This window comes from Octopus bimaculoides, chromosome 7, assembly GCF_001194135.2.
Source record: "Octopus bimaculoides isolate UCB-OBI-ISO-001 chromosome 7, ASM119413v2, whole genome shotgun sequence".
Classification (NCBI taxonomy): domain Eukaryota; kingdom Metazoa; phylum Mollusca; class Cephalopoda; order Octopoda; family Octopodidae; genus Octopus; species Octopus bimaculoides.
In genome coordinates, this window is record NC_068987.1 from 74,722,559 (window position 1) to 74,744,749 (window position 22,191).

The 22,191-nt window shown below is 36.7% G+C and overlaps 1 protein-coding gene across 1 annotated transcript in view; it reads left to right on the top strand.

The window, feature by feature from the left end:
• LOC106878151 (protein patched homolog 1) overlaps positions 1-22,191 on the top strand; it is a 125,314-nt gene that overhangs the window by 20,034 nt on the left and 83,089 nt on the right. The gene's annotated exons all lie outside the window — the stretch shown is intronic.

The window sequence follows — 22,191 nt, forward strand, 5'->3', positions numbered from 1 at the left end:
ATATATATATATATATATATACGACAGGCTTCTTTCAGTTTCCGTCTACCAATTCCACTCATAAGGCTTTGATCTGCCCTAGGTGCCCCGCAGTGGGACTGAACCCAGAACCACATAGTTGGGAAGCAAGCTTCTTACCACACAGCCACGCCTGCGCCTATAGTATCAAATAAATAAATAAATAAAAGATAAACCACACGTCCCGATATATGTTTGTGGTATAAAAATGTGGCCCATTGCTCACCAGAAACTAATGAATATGAAAAAACCGTAAACATACTCCTATTCCTTCCACCCCGAAAAATGTAGAACCTTTATGCTCGATGAATTAAATGGCATTTGAATAAACGGCTTTCTTGGAATTTAGCTGTTTATCCCACTCACATAAGTTCAGACCCTAGTGATGTTAAAGCTTTTAATTTTATTATATTTATCATTTGAGGTTTGATTCAGATAAGTACTTATTAGTCAATATAGTCAAATTCCGCCGAGTTCGACTTTGCCTTTCATCCTTTAGGAGTCAATAAAATATTGTACCACTGGAATCAAAGTAATCGACTCCTTCCTCTCAAAATTGCTGGCGTTATACCAATATTAGTAAGAATTATTAGGCATTATATTTTAGGGGGCATAAAAAAAATGACTGGATGGTAGAATTGGTAAAACGTAGCATTTCGTGGTATCTCTTGTACGTTTAAGTTGCTTTGCCAGTCAACTTTCCGGTGTTGATAAAATAAAAGTACCTGTTAAATCGAATACTGGGTAGAGAGGTCGTTTCAACTGACTGTTCTCCCACCCATTCAAATCTGATGCCTTGTACATGCTTTGGACTCTTCGCATCTCTACAAAATTGACTTTCTTAGTAGAAAAATAGTACATATAAAGAGAGGGTGAAACAGAGAGAGAGACGCACACACGCACATTATGAATGAATTAACTAAGATTTTCAACGTAAAATGATATTACACATAAGAGCTAATTTGATACAAAATTTCGGCCTGTTTTCTCTTTTCTGCCTAAAATTGGTTTTTATAATGTATAGTAGCATTATTACTATTATTACAAAATAATTTTTTTTAAATCAACGGATCCTTTATACATTTAAATTTTTTTTCTTAGACGTTACATAAACAAAAACAAAACTTTAAATCCACCAAAACGTGATAAAAAAAATACAACAAAAACAAATATAAACACGGACTATAAAAAAAGTAAATCTTAATTTCCTCAAGTTTCAATGAAATGCGCGTTGGGACCTTTCTAGTTTTGGCTTACACATACACATATATACATGTACATATAACTGACACGTTCTGAAAGGCATCTTACACACTCGTAAACACACACCCTCATTATACAAGTCCATACTATATGCATCCACATAACAGAAATCCACACATACACGCACGCACATACTCTTCTATAGTCTTACACACAGATTCTCACATACCTACACACACTACTATTATTTGCTTGTCACTGGAAACAAAAAAAGGAAGTGCTACCCGCCATCTTGGCCCGTGACCCAGAAATGGTGTAATTCAATGAACGCGTGTGTGGTCTGGTATTTTTGGCACAGTCACTCCACCGACATACTTTTGTGTGTGCCTGACTCTACCACTACATCCTATAAAATCTGAGAGGAAGGGAGAGAAAAGGAAACATCTCTTCACTTCACTCTTGTCTTTTTTACTCTTACCACCATCATATTCTTTTACATTTTTACGATTTTCAAACTTTCCAAGATAGCAACGGGGAATATTTTGTATTTTAGTTTCATTTTTAAAATTTTACAGTTTTTTTTTCATTATTAATTTGTCCTCCCTAATTGTTATTTATTGCATTTCAGTTTTAATTTCTTTTTTTTTTTTTTAAAGTAAAACACTTAAGAAAATTGATTAAAGTTTTTCGGCTGTTGGTATTACAAATATTTTGTTGAGTGCCAAAATCAGTTGTACCTCTATTCATTTCTGAATACTTCTCCATAGAAATAAGTAACCAGTTATAACATAAATACACTTGAATTGGTTCTTTTAACTAAAGCTCATCCCCAACATAGAAAATGTTCCAATGTAAGGAAGCCATTCGCTTTTACTTGTTTCAGTCATTCGACTGTGGTCATGCTGGATCACCTCGTATTTGTAAACATCATTTCAATCAGATAAACCTATTTAGGGAAATGCATAAATGTGGTACTTAGAAAATTGCTGCTTATGTATAGAGATGAGGAGACAGATCGCCGGGCTAAATATATGCCTTATTTTTATTTGTTTATTTATATATATTTTTTTTTCATTTTACATTTTGGCATTAAAAGTTATCTTTTGCTGCTGCAGAGGCCTTGCAAATATGTGCCTTTCATGTCGACATAAGGAATCGTCATCAAACTGCAGATTGACAACCATAGCTAATATCTGGTGTTAACAAGCCTACGAGGGAGCCTCTACATGGTTGTTCAACCTGCTAGAACAAGCTACCAGATTCCCATGAAAGCACACCTTATCTTTAAAACGGGAGGGCACATTGGATAATGTGGTCCTGAATACATTGTCTAAAAATAAGGCGGGGCTGTCATAGTTGGAACACTTTGATCAAAGGTGTCCCTTTCTTACGACGTAGTCTGCATGATTTGTGAAAGATTTGGCTGCTATTTCCAATAATTTGGGCAACGTGCAAGCCAGCAATGGTGAAGAACCCTTTTTAGTAGAAGAGGCAATTGCATAAGAACCTGTGGGGGTGCAATGGATATTTAACTTCGTTAATTTATAGGTATGTAACTAATGTATTAAATTACTTATATTGAATTACTAGTTAAAAAATTAAATTACTATTTAGATCTTGTGGTTTGAACTGTTTTATTTTCCCCCATGGGTTATTAGAGACTTACTTTGTCAGTGGGTGGTTTCAAATTAGAATTTGTCCAAAATTTTGCTTGGAAGCAAGGGTTTTCCTACCTCAGATGTTGAGGTTCTTCCATTGGTTTATATTTGCTCCTTTCTGTAATGGCATGGACTTAGCAATTTATAGTAGTTCCTTCACTCCAAACTTAAGGATATAATATTTATTTTAGCTCGCAGTTCATCAGAAGTCTTTAGTTTGTCCTACTGTGGAAATTTTACTTGCAATAATCTAGCATCTTAATCTGGAAGCCAAAATTACGTAATCAGCCCTGAAAAGTTTTTCATTGTTTAGGAAATCTCTCTCTCTTTCCTTCATTCCTATAAACAATAGATCACAATTTATCCACATTGCTTGAATACAAACTTTTCACTAACTCAGCATTTTGAGTGAGACAAAATGACATCTGGATTGCTGTCGGCTATGTTAAACCAACGTGTGAGGTCAAATCGAAGTAGTGGCCAATGTATTAAACCATGGCTTCTATTCCACTTATTGTTTAAAGCAAGTTTTATTGTGTTAATTGGAAAGAAATTATGGCCATTCAATTTAACCTTCGACTGTTTTTAAGGAAGTTCACTTTGTTGCAAGGATTTGAACCAGGCCTTTGATCCAAGGATAATAATATCTGTCTATCTATCTACCTTTCTACCTCCAGATTCATAGGTTCTGCAAAAAATGGTCATGGTTCCTACTTTACAACCTCTGACTGAGCCACAACAACAAAAAAATACTTTAAAACATTTTCCTATCCATTCACCACCACCTTAGAGAAAAAAATCTTCATGCCTAATTAAAAATCAGTTTAGGGTTAGGGAAGAATTTTACCAATGTGAACAGTAAAGTTATAAACTCACTTAACTAACTTATCGGAGGTATTATTCCTTATTGCTTTAACATTCTTGTGACATACAGCTGCTTTCTATTCATCCTGGTGGTCCTTAACCTACAACACAAGAAGAGAGATATATTGGTGGTTAGGTTGTTGGCTGGTTGGAAGGAATGTTGAAATGGAAACCACCTTTTATTATTATCAGTATTCGTAGTATTATGTAGAATGGAATTTTCTGTTTATTATCTAATTTTGTAGAAACGGTGACGAAAAACAAAATAAAGATGACACCTTTCTTGAGAATGTGACTATGTTGGAGGAAATAATTTTAAGTCTGAATACGAAAAATTGATATTGGATAATATAGGTCATTGAATGTTTACATTTGGTATAGATATATTTAGATTTGTAGTTGTTTAACTCTAGGTTAGCCGTGATCCGGCAGATCTAAATTCAAAGGCATTCCAACTTGCCTTTTCGTTTTTTAAACATAATGTATCTGAGATTACATTATCTAATGTGTCCTTAGCTTTTTTTCATTGCTTAGGAAATCTCTCTCTCTCTCTCTCTCTCTCATTCCTATAAATAAGTTTACTTTTTTTCTTGGTGGTATGGGAGATATAAATTGAGGGAAATTCGGCTGCTATTTCTAGCAGGTCGATCAACAACATAGAGCCCTGCTCGGTTTCTCTTTTATTACGTTGTTTTTTGACCAGGTCAGCCTCTGGTTCAACAGTCATAATCAAAAACGTACCAGCCGCAACTAGTCTTTTTTTTTTTTTTTACCATAGTGTATCACGGAGTATATTATCTCGTGAATCCTTAAAAAACAAGACACACGGGTTTAAGACAGTTGGGTGTATTCTGAGGGGATTTCGCTATCATTTCCTGCTGGTCGAACAACCGCATAGTTGCTCCCTCTCGTAGATACAGGTCATTCAATGTTTACATAGGTGGGAACTTATAAATCTAGATGTTACTATTGTTGTTGTTTCATTCCTGGTCAGTCCTAATGGAGAGGACCTATAACCAAATGCATTCTAATCGAGACCATCCACTCTTTTTAGGAGTATCCAGTTCATCAACGTTGTTATTTGTTAAGAGAGTGGGATATAACTTCTGGGTGATATAGCTGTTATTTCTAGCATGTTGAGCAGCCATGCTCAGTGAGTAGCGATAGTGATGCTGGACGTAAATGAGGAACTAAAAATATTAACTTTGGAAAAAATTGTTAAACATTTTATACGTTAATTTCAGGGTTCGTTGCATCAAGAAAATATACCCACTACCGTGTAAGCTTCGATATTAGTTATGATATTTTCCCGTTTAGAGCACTTTATTCTTTAGCTGTCATGATATATAAATACCAAATCATCTGACTAGAGAAATGTACTTTCGATTGACCAATTCGTTTTATATCCACACGTCTGCTTTAACGTGAGACAAACGAAACTAAAGCACCGTTCATTATTTAGGAGCCATAAATAGCATCATTGTTTTCTATTAGCCGTTAACTTATTTTGGGTCAATCCTTGGATTAGTTATTTTGAAACATAGCTACTGTCTGCTGCGATATCTTTTGATATTTCTCATTTATTAGATAGCGAATTGGTAGACGAGAGAGCGGGAACAAAAGTGCCTTCTGGTATTTACGGCTATTTACTTTCTCAAATCAACTGGGGTTGATTAAGTAAAGTACCAGTCGAGTACTGAGGTCAACAGAATTCCGATAAAGCGTAAATTTTATATCTACTCTCATAATAGTACACTTTCTCAGCTCAATCATTCTTTGGATTTAGATTTCCAATCTGTTGGATGTTAAGCGTACTTTAATTATTGTCCTCATCCCCAGCACCACCATCGTTCTTTGCTTCTGTTTTTTAAATGTTCTACAACATTCCGTTTCTCTGTGTGTGTGTGTGTACGCGCGCTTAAATAATGTAAATAATACGAATATCTAGGTGATGATGATTGTACTAATATTCATTCGTGCAATCATTATCACCTGTTTTGTTTATCAATATGTAATGTGTGCTATAGTCGCTCAACAGTTCAGAAATAAATTTTCCTCTGTTATGGCCAGGTCTCTTCCATTATAATTCTGTTTGCCCCCGTCGGATATAAGCTAGGGTTAGAGTACATCAAGTAACTTTCTAGTTGTGTTTGTAGAGTTATCTCCCTTCTATCTAACCATCTTTCGCGTTTCATTACAAATTAATGATGTCTTAAAGGAAGTAGCACTCTTCAGTTAACGAAAACACAATTTCCGAAACTCCGAAAACACGGAAATTTTAACGCCGCTGTTTCGTAAAAAAAAAATAAATAATAATAATAATAATAATTCTTCACTGAATTTCATCTCATTTTAAAGCATGATTCTTCTCCTGTAAATTTAGATGGAACAATGTGATATTTTTTTCTGCCGTAAGTTTTAAATGAAATCACTGCTGTCAATAAAGGCAAAATTTGTTTTGCATGAAGAAAAGTACAAAGTCCGAAATTGTTGAACAATTTTGCAGGGTGTTACAGCGAAGCTGTGAGCAAAATGCCGTTTTTATGTTCTGAGTTCAAATCGCCCCATGGTGAACAACAATTATTCCCTATACATTATTATTAAATTCAAAGAAATTATTATTGTAAAGAAAATAGTTAGGTAAATTTTCAAATTAACACCCGCACGATTTTCACTAGGGAGTTAGGTTTAGAGTTTTAGGGTCAGGGTTAGTTTTACGGTTAGGGTTAGGGAATTCCGTCCCTAATCCTAACCCTAACCCTAACACCCTAGTGAAAATCGTGCAGGTGTTAATCTGAAAATTTACCAATAGTTATTCACAAATATCTGTATTTTTGTTCGCGCAAATATTCATTTACCGTGATACGTATGTGTGTGTATATTGTAAACAAATCTCCATGAATAAAAATAGAGTATTCAATACAAGTGGGGACTAAATTTTATATGTACAAAGTCAATTTGCAGATAAACACATAGTTACTAACTAATGGTTTCATATCTGAAATATAAATCAGGCAACATTTATATATTAGTGTGTGTGTTCGTTATTGATTTTTTTTTTTTTTGCTACTGCCTGTAAACTTTGACCTGCTCTGTATAGTAGTCGAAATCCACTTAAGCAAACATCTTTTACTATCTTTAAGATAGAAGGGTATCCGGCCATAAACTACTTCTTCAAAATATCCAGTCCAACTTATGCCGGCGTTGAAAGACAGACATTAAAAATGATGATAATACTGCTGTTGATGATGATGTGTGTGTGTGTGTTAAACTGTGAGGGACAACACAAGGCCAATCAGAGAACACCCCTCCCCATACCAAAAGACGTAGTCTGTGTGGAGTACCAAAGCATGTGCCCTCTCCTAAATTTTGCTCATGTTCCCACTGCTCCCCATCATTGAACCCCTTTGAAGTCACCACTTTCATCTTGGAATAATTATTGAATTAGTTAGGTGTTGACCAGAAAGAAGGGGTTTTGTCTACCACTTTATTAACCATTCCTAACATAGGCACAGGGATATAGATTTGAGGAGAAGGGTTAAGTTAGTCAATCCCAGTGTAGTTGACTGGTCGGTGCTTTAGTTTTCAATCTAAGAAGAATGAAAGGTAAAAATTGATCTCAGAAGGGCTTTAAATAATCGTTTGTATTATAGGCACAAGGCCTGAAATTTTGGGGAACGGGCTAGTCAGTTTTGTTGTTACCAAAAGAATAAAGGACAAAGTCAACCATGGCAGAATTTGAACTCAGAACATTTGTCTGGCATGCTAATGATTCTGTCAGCTTTCCACCTTCTATTAGCTTAATGATGACAACTATTAGTCGTACAGTGAAACTCATCTAGATTCTTAATTCATTATCATCATTATCATCATCCACTCTGCTATACTTTCACTGGGTCAGGGGAAATTCGTCGACAGATTTTTTATGGTAAAGTGCTTTGCATGTCGCCAGCTCTTAATTGTTTTCAAGCTAGGTAATATTTCCCCTTGTCCTTTAAGCATAAACAGAATAATGGATGAACAAGATTTCACTGAAGACACTGCTTGTATGATGGTGATTTTTGTTTAAAATTCTGCTCATGTTCCCACTCATCCCCAGGAGTGGCTGTGTGGTAAGTAGCTTGCTTACCAACCCCATGGTTCCAGATTCAGTCCCACTGCATGGCACTTTGGGCAAGTGTACTATAGCCTCCGGACCAACCAAAGCCTTGTGAGTGAATTTGGTAGAAAGAAACTGAAAGAAGTCTGTTTTTAAGTCACTGAACAGCAACCTGAGACACTACCTTCAAAGTTTTAGGCAACCATATCACTCCCTTTACTTATTTCAATTTGATATTTATTTTACCAATCAATATTTGTGAAATCATTCAATTATAAAGTTATGGGACATAAAAAGACACATCGTTAACACTAAATTTTACGTCAGTTTTAAATATACACACAATTGCACCCACACGTACAGGCACAAATACCAGCTCATTTGAAGATTACGGCAGAAAACACCTGGCCGTAATCCCATGCTATAGTATCAAATGTAGAACTTTCATGGTTGCAAAACAAAGACCTCCTAAACAACTATGCCCTTGTCTATTTTCTTGTTGCTATTATTAACAATAGTATTCCACCTGAAGAGACAGGTACTGCCTGTGCATTCTTTAGGGAGTTAGTAGAGCGTGACTGCCTGGGAGCAATATGGGTATCAATGAGGACAGTTTCATGTTCCCTGAAGAACTTTCAAGTTGGAAATTACAAACAATTTCTAAAAGTCCTTGGCCTGGCTGTGCTACACAGTGAGCACTGTCTGTTTGTTCTACAGAAACAGAAGTGCCAGCAACTGGACCTATCTGAAATGCTTGAAGGGCAACAAAACATTCTGCACACTCTTATTCAATGACACTGTATTGTTAATTCGTTATGAGGTGGAACACAGACCCAACTGTCAGCAGAATCTCTGGTGAAAATTGCCTGACTCCTTTCCTCTGGCAAGGAAAAGGGACAGTCTTCTTTTGCCTGGTGCTGTGGTGAAAGAAATTACCTTAATGGATATTGTTGAAAGATTTGAGGACAGATTTGTTTTACCTTTTAGACCAGACCTTCACATACTAGGCAAGGTTAAAGAAGAAGGTACTTCCCTTTAATAAATTTTATGAAAGGTTGGAGAGATTTGCAAAATTGGTGTGCCTAATTGGGTTTATTTAATAGTGTTACTGTGTGGAGGTGCGTGGCTTAGTGGTTAGGGTGTCAGCATCATGATTGTAAGATTGTGGTTTTGATTCCTGGACCGGGCGACGCATTGTGTTCTTGAGCAAAACACTTCATTTCACGTTGCTCCAGTTCACTCAGCTGGCAAAAATGAGAAATGCTGCGATGGACTGGCGTCCCATCTAGCTGAGGAACACATACGCCATTGAAACCGGGAAACCGGGTCCATGGCTAGGCTTTTAAAGGGCGCAATGGCCCAGTGGTTAGAGCAGCAGACTCGTGGTTGGAGGATCGCGGTTTCGATTCCCAGACCGGGCGTTGTGTGTGTTTATTGAGCGAAAACACCGAAAGCTCCATGAAGCTCTGGCAGGGGGTGGTGGTGACGACCCCTGTTGTACTCTTTCGACCCAACTTTCTCTCATTCTTTCTTCCTGTTTCTTGAGTAACGCTGCGATGGACTGGCATCCCGTCCAGCTGGGGGGAACACATACGCCATAGAAACTGGGAAACCAGGCCCATGAGCCTGGCTAGGCTTGAAAAGGGCGCATAAATATAAAAAATAATAGTGTTACTGTAGTTTGGTGACAAGAACTGAGAGAAGGCACTTGGCTTTTGGTGTGTTAGGTGTAATCCATGGTTGGGTGATGGGAGCTGAGCTACCCTGTATGCTCTCCCCATTGAGTTCAGGAATTTTTTATTGTTATTGTTCTATGTTCTTATTATTACTATTTATTGCTAGTAATGTATCATCATCGTTAATATTGATTATTTTCCCTTTTGCGCAATGTAAATCACCTACTATTTATTGTTTATTCAATCCTTTTGTATTTCATCTTTGTACTGTCCCCAATATCTTGGGGTCCTTGTCACTCATAAAGAAATAATTATAATTACTGTTACTAAAATGGTAAACTGACTGAATCATCGGAACGGTAGAATAAATGTTTTGCTGTATTTGTTCCAACTCAACATTTTGTATTCAAATTCTGCCACAGTCAGCCTTCATCTTTTTAAGGGTTGATAAATTAAGTGCTGGGATCAATGGTATTGACTACCTCACCCCTCTCATCAAAATTGACTTGTGCCTAAATTACGGAAAATTATTGTTATTAGTACTGGTGCCTCATAAAAAGCTCCCAATACACTCTGTAAAGTGGTTGGCAACAGAAAGGGCATCCAGCAATAGAAGCCATACCAAAATAAACAAATTGGAGCCTGGTGCAGTGCTCCAGCTGGCCAGCTCCTGTCAAACTGTCCAACCCATGCCAGCATAGAAAACAGACATTAAATTATGATGATGATTAAATTCAGCAATTAAAACTCTTTACTAACAAGTAATATTTAAAAAGTTTTTGAGACTATGTTTTATAGTTGAGAAACGTGATGTTAATGGTGTCGGTGTTGGTGGTTGTATTTGTACCAGCTTGGTTGACAGGTGGTAGTAGTAGGCACTGGGTGGTAGTGATGTTCAGAAGGGTGGTAGCTAGATGGTAGCGGTTGTGGGTGACAGCAGCAGTTTTTTTAATGAACTTGGTACGTCTTACTTAATTTGTTTCAGTAGGGTTGGTCTTCACCAAAACCACATTTTCTTGTTCTTTTTTCTGTATGTGTGTATGCATATTTGTAAAATGTGTGTGTCTCTACAAATTGTACTGTATCCCATAAGTAAGGAAGCATTGAACATACTAATTAGCAAATTACTGTTTAAATTTGACTTTTATCTTTTTTCTTTTTTTATGCTTCTGTGGGCTCGCCCGCAGAAGCAATGGAGTGCAAGACTAATTACTTGCAGCATTTAGTTACAGGCTTTTTTCACATTTTGAGTTCAATTTCCATTGAGATAACTTTTTTTTTTTTTATCTTTCTTACTTTCAGGAGTTGTTATCAAAAGACACCCTTAACCCTTTAACATTCAGATTACTATATCATTGTTTAGAATTTATTACTCTTTTACACGTTTCAGTCATTTGACTGTCGCCATGCTGGAGCACAGCTTTATAAGGTTTTGGGCGAAGAAATTGACTCCAGGACATATTCTTTGTAAGTCTAGTACTTATTCTATTATTCTCTTTTGCCAAACAGCTAAGTTAAAGGGACATAAGCATCAGTTGTCAGGCATAAAAAAGACTTTATATGGTAGGTGTAAGAAACCAGATCTTGCTAGTTTGAACATAAAGTAACATAGAATATTTTGGTTGGATATGGCCAGTTTAAATGCTGAAAGGTTTAAAATGTTAGACTCATTTAAACACTCTAAGTATGAAGCCTTGTAGCCAAAAATCAAAAGCCTGGTAGGAGAAAGAAAGGAACACAGCACATATCTTTTGCAGGACTCTGCTAGTGAGGCTTTACAGCCAGATTTGACCTTTGCAGATTGTTTTTTTATAGGGAAAAACATAGTACTAAAATTGGAGTTTCAGATGCTTACAGTTCTGGGGGCAAAGAGGATTTATTCATATTTTATTTTATGTAGTAACAGATGAAGGTGAACAGTAGCATCACTGCTTTACTGGATTTCTGTAAGATGGATGAGGGGGTGTCTGTACTGACAGGCAAATCAAATATATAAAAGGACTTAAAACAAATTTTTGATTTCTTCACTAAGGTTCATTCATAAATTCTGTTGATATAGACATTGGCAAAAATTACATAAACATGCATATACATACATACATACATGTATTTATGTGTGTATGTATGTGTGTATATATAAAGACGTGAAAAGACATTGGAGCGAGATCATTGCCCGTGCAGGTGGCATGTAAAACACACCATTTCGAGCGTGGCCGTCGCCAGTTCCGCCTGACTGGCCCTCGTGCCGGTGGCACGTAAAACACCCACTACACTCTCGGAGTGGTTGGCGTTAGGAAGGGCAACCAACTGTAGAAACTCTGCCAAATCAGATTGGAGCCTGGTGTAGCCATCTGGTTTCACCAGTCCTCAGTCAAATCGTCCAACCCATGCTAGCATTGAAAGCGGACGTTAAACCATGATGATGATGATGATGATGATGATATAATTTGAAGGGCAATTAGTATCGCTAATTAACCAATATCAAAGAAAAAACTCACAAAAACTTATTTATCAAATAGTTTTGTTGCAGACTGCAATAAATTAAAAGCATTGACACTTGCAAAAAGAAAAAAACCTCACAAAAGTACAAGAGACATTCACAGATAATATTATTAGACTGACACTCTCGGAAGGTACAAAACTTTTAAAGTTTTGGATATAATCCTTCTTTAGACACTAGGGGAAAGTCTAGGAGAAATAAGAAGAAAAGAAAGAAAATAGAAAAAAAGAAGAAAACCAAGCAAAATGCCTGTGGATTAGTTTCACATGTTTGACATATATACGATTGACTTCACTTTCCATGCGTATGACTTTAGTTGCTTAGGGCTATAGTAGAAGACACCTGCCCAAGTTTGCCATGACAGGTTCCACAGAATCTTAATCTATCAAGTTCCACTCAACAAAGTATTGGTTCATCCTCGTATATGATTGATAACATTTGCTACAGTTTCCCTTCAGCAGGATTAAATCTGCCAAAACAAATGGTTGCTGGGCAAATTTCTTTACCACATAGACATCCCTAGAAAGTGTTTAGTATGATGGTGGGGACATGCAGAGATTGTAACAGGACAAGAGTAAGAATGTGTGTCTTCCTTATAGGACTTGTTTGTTTGTTCTAATAAGAGACTTTAATGAGCTGACTGTTGACATAGAAAGCTATTGCATGTGTTGTTTATATTAAACTGAGTGGGAAGGAGTAAAGTGGTTGAAACAACAGAATGTGGGGATAAAAATTCTTTATGGTATTCAGTTACATCCTTGTTCAAATCCCACTTCGGTTGTTGATAAAATATGTATCAGTCACACATACTGGGGTCAATTCAATTGCTTAGGCCCCTGCTCTGTATGTACATTTGTGAGCTTGTTCCTGTATGAGAAATAGATATTAGGAATTTAATATGTCTTTACATAAGTATATCTCAGTGTGTCAGTGTGTGAATGTTTTTTGTCTTCTTTATATCGTTATATATAATGTGTGTGTGTGTAAAAAATGCATGTACATATGTATATGTGTGTATTGTATGTTTGCATGCATGTGTATATATATATGGATGTATGTTCACATGTGCATATATGTGTGTATTGTATGTATGTATGTATATATATATATTATTTTCAAAATTGGCATGTATCTAAACAAATAGTGAAATTAAAAATAATCTTAAGTGAAAAATGAGTATGGTGGTATGTGTGTGTGTGTGTTAGGGCAGTAGAGAGGGGTTGTTTTGCTCAAGAAATGACATACAGTGTAATGACCTCAGTCACTTTGATACACTTCTGTAAGAAAGTTAAAAAGTTTTATATGTAAAGCAAGTTGGCAGAACCATTAGCACATTGGGCAAAATGCTAAGCAGCATTTCCTTCAGCTCTACATTCTGAGTTCCAATTCCACCAAGGTCAACTATACCTATCATCCTTTGGGATCAATAAAATAACTACCAGTCAAGTACTGGGGTCCATGTAATCAACATACTCTCCTCCCTGCTCTCAAAATTGCTTGCCTCATGCTAAAATCTAAAAGACAGAATCATTAGTGCATTGGACAAAAGGCCTAGCAATATTTCTCATGACTCGTTATTAAGAGGCAGTGAGCTGGTAGAACCATTAACACACCAGGTAAAATGCTTAGTGGCATTTCATTCATCTTTACATTCTGTGTTCAAATTCCATTGAGGTTAACTTCGCCTGTCATCCTTTCAGGATCAATAAAAAAAAGAAACACCATTGAATATTGAGGTTGATGTAATCAACTTACTACTCTGAAATTGTTGGCCTTGTGCCAATATTTGAAATAATAATAATAATAATAATAATAATAATAATAATTATTATTATTATTATTATTATTATTATTATTATTATTATTATTATTGAGTGAGAGAGCAGTGCATTCCATCAAATCTACAAAGCCCAGTATACCCATCATGACTACCTGTCTGATAAGGGTACACTAGGCACATGCATCACATGCATGACATAGTGCTCTCATATCAAGATAAACAGCACATGACCTCACAGGTGGGGCCGAGTTAGAATCTTCTTCAGATCGAGTAGCCCATCCTACTCAAAAGGTCCCTGAATAAGGTTTTGTTTAAGAATGGTGAACAAAACACCCATGTTTCCAGAGGTGAATTATTCAAACCCCAAAGAATTCCTCTCAACACATGGCCTTGATGCTCCCCCACTACTTCTACTCGTGATCAGAGATGCACATATCGTTTGACCTTAACTGGTAAAGGTCAAACAACAGACAAGCAAATCTGTGGTATTGAGCAGAATATTTGCTGTAGCCCATCTTTTATACCAAGACAAAACAATGTACATGATAATGCTGCCAATCAGTTAAGATTATTATTATTATTATTATTATTAGAATCTAAGGTCAACATTATCATCATCATCCTCATCAATGTCAAGGCAGCAAATTTGACAGACTAACAAATAAGATGCTTTGCAGTGTCTACTTAGTTCGCTTTACATTTTGAGTTCTAATCTCACTGGGGACAACTTTGCCTTTCATCCTTCTGGGGTTAATGAAATAAACTATCTGATTTAATCTCTCCCTACTGTCCCAATTTCATGGCCTTGCATCTCATTTTATTAGTTGCTTAGCAATCCTAGGTCAACACTGATTGGATTGACCCTGTGGTCAAAGGCAATTCAACCATGGCTATCCAGTCATTTTTTTTTTTCTTTTTTCGGAAGGTACAGTCTGAATTGAGGGAGATTTTGCTGCTATTTCTAACAGATACATAAAGATTCACCTCATTGGCAAGTAGTGGTTGTAGTGGTAACAGCAACAGCAACCTTGGTATACAGACTATATTATTGCTGTGTAGCTTAGTTTAGTTACCTTAATTTAGTACATCTGGTGGTTTTCAGTGTCTGCTCATCTCACCTCCACACTCCCTACTCAAGCTATCCAATGGATTATCACCCCCACCACTACCATCACCACTTGCAGCAAAGGGAAGAAAGGAGCCTTTCCATAGTCTGACTTATTTGAAATAACAACCCAAAACCCACTCCACTCACACTACACCATCTTAAGAGACAAAAAGGACACATAATGAAGTCCTACATAATCTTATAAAATAAACAGTATGGTTACAGCAGGAATGCCTTTTGAATAGGGCTGGTTTGGGGGCTCAACAACAAAGAAATAAACCTCTATGCACTTGCTGGCCCTGCAAGAAATAGCAGTCAAATCTTCCTTAAATCATACACTAATGTTGAATAATTTTCTATTAAATGCATGGTCCTGGAAAGAAAGACAGGATAGATAGTTAGGAATGTAACACTTTTGATCATAAGTCTGCTCAATCAGACCTACCCTGGGGTTAAACAACACATACAATAATGTATATGTAAAAATGCATGTATATATGTATAGTTTTGTCATATTCACTCCCCCCACCTCATTCAGTTTCTTTTAATTATGTTCTTTTCTTTTCACCTGTTGCTAGCTGTTGGACAAAGTAGTATGTTGGATATTCTCCTCGTGTTTGGTGATGGTTTCTTAACATGTGTGTTTGCTTGTATGTTGATGGTTGTAGTTGTATAGTTATAATTATGTGTGTGTTGTGAATTACATCAAGTAAGGAGAATTTTTACATACTTTTCTCTCTCTTTCTCAGTATTGCTCTTACATAAATTGGTCCAGTTCTACCTAAGTTGAAAGTAGTTTTATATGTGCCAGAGGATAGAAAATAAAGACCTAATGGCAACTGTGACGATCAAAGAGAAGGGGAGATAAATTATCAAAACTCTGCAATTCATCAGATAATTACATATTTGGTGGGACATGTTTCAATCCATTAGGCCTCATCATCATAGTTTCCTTGAACTGTTGACAAAAATTTCTACATACAGGAAAAGAGTTATGCATAATTTATTGTATGATTGCTTGAATAACAGAATCTCATATTTTACAGAGGTGCATGTGGTATCATTATTGTTGTTATTAATACTCTGTCTTCCTGCAGTAATATGAATTTCATGTCTTTGTCACATTCTGGGAGGGAGTTGTCAACTCCGATCAAATAGAACTGTAATGAAAGGCATCTCAACTATGATTGTATCATTTTTTTTCATGGAATCTTGACACTACATGTTTCAATTTGTTTTAACTGTGCTAAGGCTGTGGGGTTGTGAGTTAAGGAGATCATGTTACTATTTCTAGCAGGTGGTGTAACCATATAGAGACGTAGACTCCCCCATTGGTTTGCTCATTGACTTGAAATCTTAAAACAACTATGGTAATTGACACTCACATACACACACACACACACATTAAGGTATGATTGAGCCCCTTCATTCCAGCTATTCTTTAGTCTCTCTCTCTCTCTCTGCCTATCTATTCTACCTCTACCATCAGGTGTTTTATAATATCAACTTGTAGTTGTTGTTATAGCCTAGTTGTCATATACTTCACTTCACATAACATATCCAGACTGTGACATTACTCTGCACAAGCACAACATATCCAACCCATCACTCTATAGTTAACACATGTCCAGATTATTGTGTTTGACTAACTTGCTATATACCATAAGTCTGATTCAGCAAGGCTAACTGGGATCATGCAACACAATCAGAGTTCCACACTGGATCCTTTATGTCTACATACTGCACTCATATAAAATCAAGTGTTACAAATGTTTAAACAGTCAAAGGCAGCCTCAGATCAAACTGAGTGATGGTACATCATATATAGTTACACCTACATATTCTGAACAAGCATGGTATATGAACTCTGAGGAAGTTGAAATTCTCATATATTGGATTTATTTTCCTGCCAGAGGTCTCCTGGACTGACCACAATTATGAAATCTACCACTGAACAATAATAATGTCATGACCAGCTAAAACCAACATATGCTGGTTGACTTTGATATTTTGCACTGCTTGCTATGATCTTCTTGCAGGACACCAAACTGTGCTCACAATTACTCAGTAGGCTCAGTGTCTATTGTATGGACATGTAATGATTTTACATCTCTTCTTCCATGTCTCACCATTCACCAATTTTTGAGGATTATTGTCATCTCCATTGTGAGGTCCTCTCCATTCTTAAGTTACTAAGCTTTCAGAAGACACCTCCTCCACTGCTAATTAGATCACCTGGATATCAGAAGCTAACTACTCCTTCTAAGGAGCTCTCTAAGCATATATATATATACATACATACATACATACATGCATGCATGCATCCATGCATGCACACACACATGTATACTCATGCATGCACAGATATATGTGTTGTCATTATGAACAATTGTAGATTATTCATACACTCCTTGTGTAAAGAGCAATGGTGACCTAATCTACAATATTGTATAACCACTTTAGGTGGTTATACATTTGTTTAGAGGTTCCTAGAGTGACAAGCTTGTGGCTCTGATTGTAGTTTGAATTAATATGCTATAGTCAACTCTTGATTGCTTGAAGATCTAATTCACCTTTCAAGAGCATTGGTGACATTTTGTCTGCTGTTACTGTTGTTTAGTTCCACTTCTGTACTAATTGAGTTGACACATAACCATTCCAGTTATGACCATCTCATTTTCCTTCTATATATCTAAAATTACATTTTCCAATGTGTCCAGCCTTTCTGTTTTGAAGATGGTAGAGTATGATTTTAGGAATATTTGACCACTAATTCTTGCAGGTTGCATTAACAGATAAATCATTTTTTGTTACTGTTGTTGCCGTTGTTTTGCAGCTTGGGTTATTATACCTCAGTTACCTTGGCTGGTTTAAGGAGTCTCACCTCGATGAAACACATATAACCAAAGGTCTTCTTATTGTGACTATCCTGCCTTTTTTTTAAAGCATAATGTCTTGACCTACATTACATAAAGACTCCTAGAAGTTTGTTTCCATTTAATCTGATTGTGTTGGCTTTATGACCAGACATCATAACTGTGACCATTCCATTTTCTCACATATAACTACAGTTATACTATTTAATATGGAGGTGAAATTTCAAAAATCTTGCCTGCTACTACTAGCAAGCTAAGTGACTGCGTGGAGACTCCTTTAGTGGTGAGAAATATCATACTGAACATGGATGTTATTTGCTTAATGTGGAAAAGATGGAGTAGAGAGATGGATAAGGAGCAGAGTTGGTGTCAGCTAAGACAATACTGCTTTCTGACACTGGCTCAAAGTTACACAATAAAAAAGAGAAGGTGGGTGGTATACCTGTATGTATATGTGTATGCCCCTTTGTTTCTACATTGCATGATGGTTGTAAATGAGTATCACTGTCATATATGTAATGTCCTTCATTTCCAGTCTTCTGTGTAAACATATCTGGCCATTGGAAATATTACTTTGCTTAGAATCAGCCCAGGGTTGGCAACAGAAAGGGCATGCAGCAATAGAAAATGGTACAATGGGTCAATAAAACAACAATGATGATGATATAGTTTTAATAAATCACTCACTACTCTCCTTAACTCACCATCAGACTAGTATTTTGACTAATTTACAGTGTTTATTAAGGTAAACATAATAGTTTTTAGTTAATGGCTGTATGGTTTATTTGGACATTTCTATGTATTTCAGTCTACAAGTGTTCAGACCAGCATGAACACAAACACAAGCACAATAAATATGTATATATATCTACATATCATCGTCATCATTTAATGTTCATTGCCCATGCTGGCATGGGTTGGACTGTTTGACCAGGGTTGGTAAGCTGAGGGGCTGCACCAGACTCCATTCTGATTTGGCATGGTTTCTCAGCTATATATGTATATTATGCATACATAGTGGAAATATGGCACAAGGAGACAACAGTGGTTTTTATGGAAAAACAAGAGAAAAAGCACAACAGATGTAGACAAGCCCAACTCCCTCATCGGTTCCCAATCAAATATCCTCACAATTTTGACACCTTCCAACACATATATGGAGGCTCTTCTGTACAGTTCTTGTGAACCAAATTCCACTTCAAATGACCCAAAGCAATGGCAGAAAATATTTACCCCAAAGGTACTTCTCAGTGGAATCAAACCTGGAGTCACATTGTTGTGAAACAAATTTCTTTACCACATGCCTGCAACTGTGAGAAAGATAAAAAATTGCAGAGGAGGTGTGTTATAACCAGTGATGGTGGTGGCAGCAACAATGACGATGATGACAGAGGTGGAAGTGAAGGAGGATTTGTTAGGTGAATGTCTTGATCATAGTAGTAGTAGTGGCAATGGTGTTGGTGGTGTATGCTGTATTAACAATGTTTGCTTCCTCTCAGTAAGCTTCCAGCCACATTCCCCTCTCTCACACACTCAGCCACACAGGGCTCACTCTCACTCCCTTTCTTTCTCTCTCTCTCTCTCCTTCTCTCTCTCTCTCTCTCTCTCTCTCTCTCTCTTTCTCTCTTTAGTCATAGTGAAATGAGAAAACTTCAAAACAAAATCAAAAATATCTATAAAATTTACAAAAATTCTTTATTTCATCCAAGTTTTATTGTTTTATTTCTCTTAGCAGCTTTGTTTATTCCAACTGTATATACATATGATACACACACACACTCATACACACACACACACATGTACGCTCACACATATACGCTCACACATATAATGTTACACATACATACAGAGCTGGGTGGTCTGTTTTCTGGTTGTGGGTGGAAGCTACCTTCCTTCACACTACCCTCACCCCTTTGCTTGGGTGCACTCTCCCAGCATTTTCTCTACTCTACCCAACTCCCACCCCTGCTCCCACTTTTCTTCTACACTGACACACACATATACACACCCTCTCTCTCTCTCTTCTACATTGTACTCACCCCACCCCTATTGCATCCACTACTTCCACTTCCTCCCTCTACCATTACCACTATCACTACTGCTGCCATTTCTCCTCATTTCTGTTTTCTTCTACATACCAGCTCTCCCCCTTCCCCTACTTCTTCATCCCTCATCCTCATACTCTGTCTTCCTTCAGCTGCATCCCCACCCTAATCAATAACACCACTCCACTTTAAGTTTATCCTACCCCTACCTCCAAACATTCTAGTTTTTTTTCTTTTTCTTTCTCTCTCTCTCACTCTGTCTCTCTCTATTTTCTTTCCCACTTTCTCCCTTAACTCTATTTACTCAGAATAGCAAGTGATGGTGACGGCGGCAACGTGGTGAAAGCACCAGTGGAGTATCTGATCATGTGTGTGGTGTCACTCTAGTAATGTTTGAAACTGGGTAGAAACTGATGATAGAAGAGAGAGCTATGAATGATGGTGGTGGTTATGGTGATGGCAGCTATGACTTTTTTTTCTTAGAACAAGACTCAAAAGTGTGAATGGAACCAGCTAGTCCTACACTCTTAGCTTAAAAGGTTATATTATCTGTTCTCTCTCTCTCTCTCTCTCTCTAAACTGTATATATATATATATATAATTTGTGTTGGTTTGGGTTTGAACTCAACAGAGATAGGTCATAGTTTCAGTTCCTTGAGCATCTGCTGAAAATATGCAGTATTCATTCTGGCCCCTTTTGCAAGTTCAAATCACACTGCGATCAACTTTATCTTTCATACTTCTATAGTTGATAAATTACCTGTGGACTGTTGGAATGCAAACACACACACACACACACACACACATATATATATATATATATTCAGTTACAGGTTAAAATAGCTTCATTAAGGTATAGTAATATCCAATGAATTACTGGTTCATTACCTAATATTTTTATGAATAATAATATTCATAAAATAATAGGTCTAAATATATATATATTTATATTCAATAGGCTTCCATACAGTTTCTTATTTCTTTATTGCCCACAAGGGGCCAAACACAGAGGGGACAAACAAGGACAGACAAAGGGATTAAGTCGATTACATCAACACCAGTGCGTAACTGGTACTTAATTTATCGACCCCGAAAGAATGAAAGGCAAAGTTGACCTCAGCGGAATTTGAACTAATACCGCTAAGCATTTCGCCTGGCATGCTAACGTTTCTGCCAGCTTACCGCCTTCTTCCATACAGTTTCTATCTACCAAATTCACTCACAAGGCATTGGTTGGGCACAGGACACTTGCATTAGAAAATACTTGCCCAAGATGTTGTTCAGTGGGGTTGAACCTGGTTTCAAATTGGTCTGTTATTTCATTGTCCTAAGGATGTTAAGCAAAGTTAAGCTGAGCTGGATTTGAAAAAATCTAAAAGGGATTCTGCCATTCATTGCATTTGACTGTTTGGTACACATAAGTTTGCCATGTGGTTTGGGATTCAGTCCTCTACCATAACATTGAGATCAGTGTTAATGTAAGTGAAATTTAGTTACAGGAAGTTTGTCATGTGTGTTTATTGGGGTACTGTAGGGGTAGTCTTCATATTAGCATTGCTTCAACAGTGACATGGTTTGGGTCTTCCATAAACAAGTCATCAGCTAACAGTTCACTGTGCAAATGTGTGGGACTATAGTACTTCACTTGAAAAAACAGGAAAGGTTAGTGTCAAGAAGAGCACCCAGGCATGAGCTTATGGCTGATAATGTTGAGAATATACTTTTGCCACTGTGGGTAATACTTATTAATTTTTACATTTTTTTTTTTTTAAATTTCATGCTACTTATACACATGTTTGAAATTAATTCACATTTTCAAAATAAAAAGTTTTAAACTGAAATAGAAATAAAGTAAATTTCTCATTTGTATAGTTGCAATAAATATATGTTATTAATAACAATAATAATTATTTAGCAATTAAATACTTAGAGATGTAACTTATTAAATCCATATAAGCTAGTAATAACATTTTTCATAGTGTGACCTGTCACTAGTAACGGTGTGTGTTTGTGTACAGGTATGTTTGTATGTATGTGCATTAATATATGGATGGTTTTTAGGGGAGTCAGTGGTTGACAATACAGATGCTTTCAGCTTATAAAAATGTAGAGTTCCCCCTCAGTAGTGACCATAATCATGCATAGATATATAAGATACATAGACGCACAGGAATGGCTGTGTGGTAAGAAGCTTGCTTCCCAACCACATGGGTTCGGGTTCGGTGCCACGCAGTGGGACCTTGGGCAAGTGTCTTCTACTATAGCCTTGGGCCAACCAAAGCCTTGTGAGTGGATTTGGTACACGGAAACTGAAAGAAGCCTGTCGTAGACATATGCATATATATATATATATATATATATATA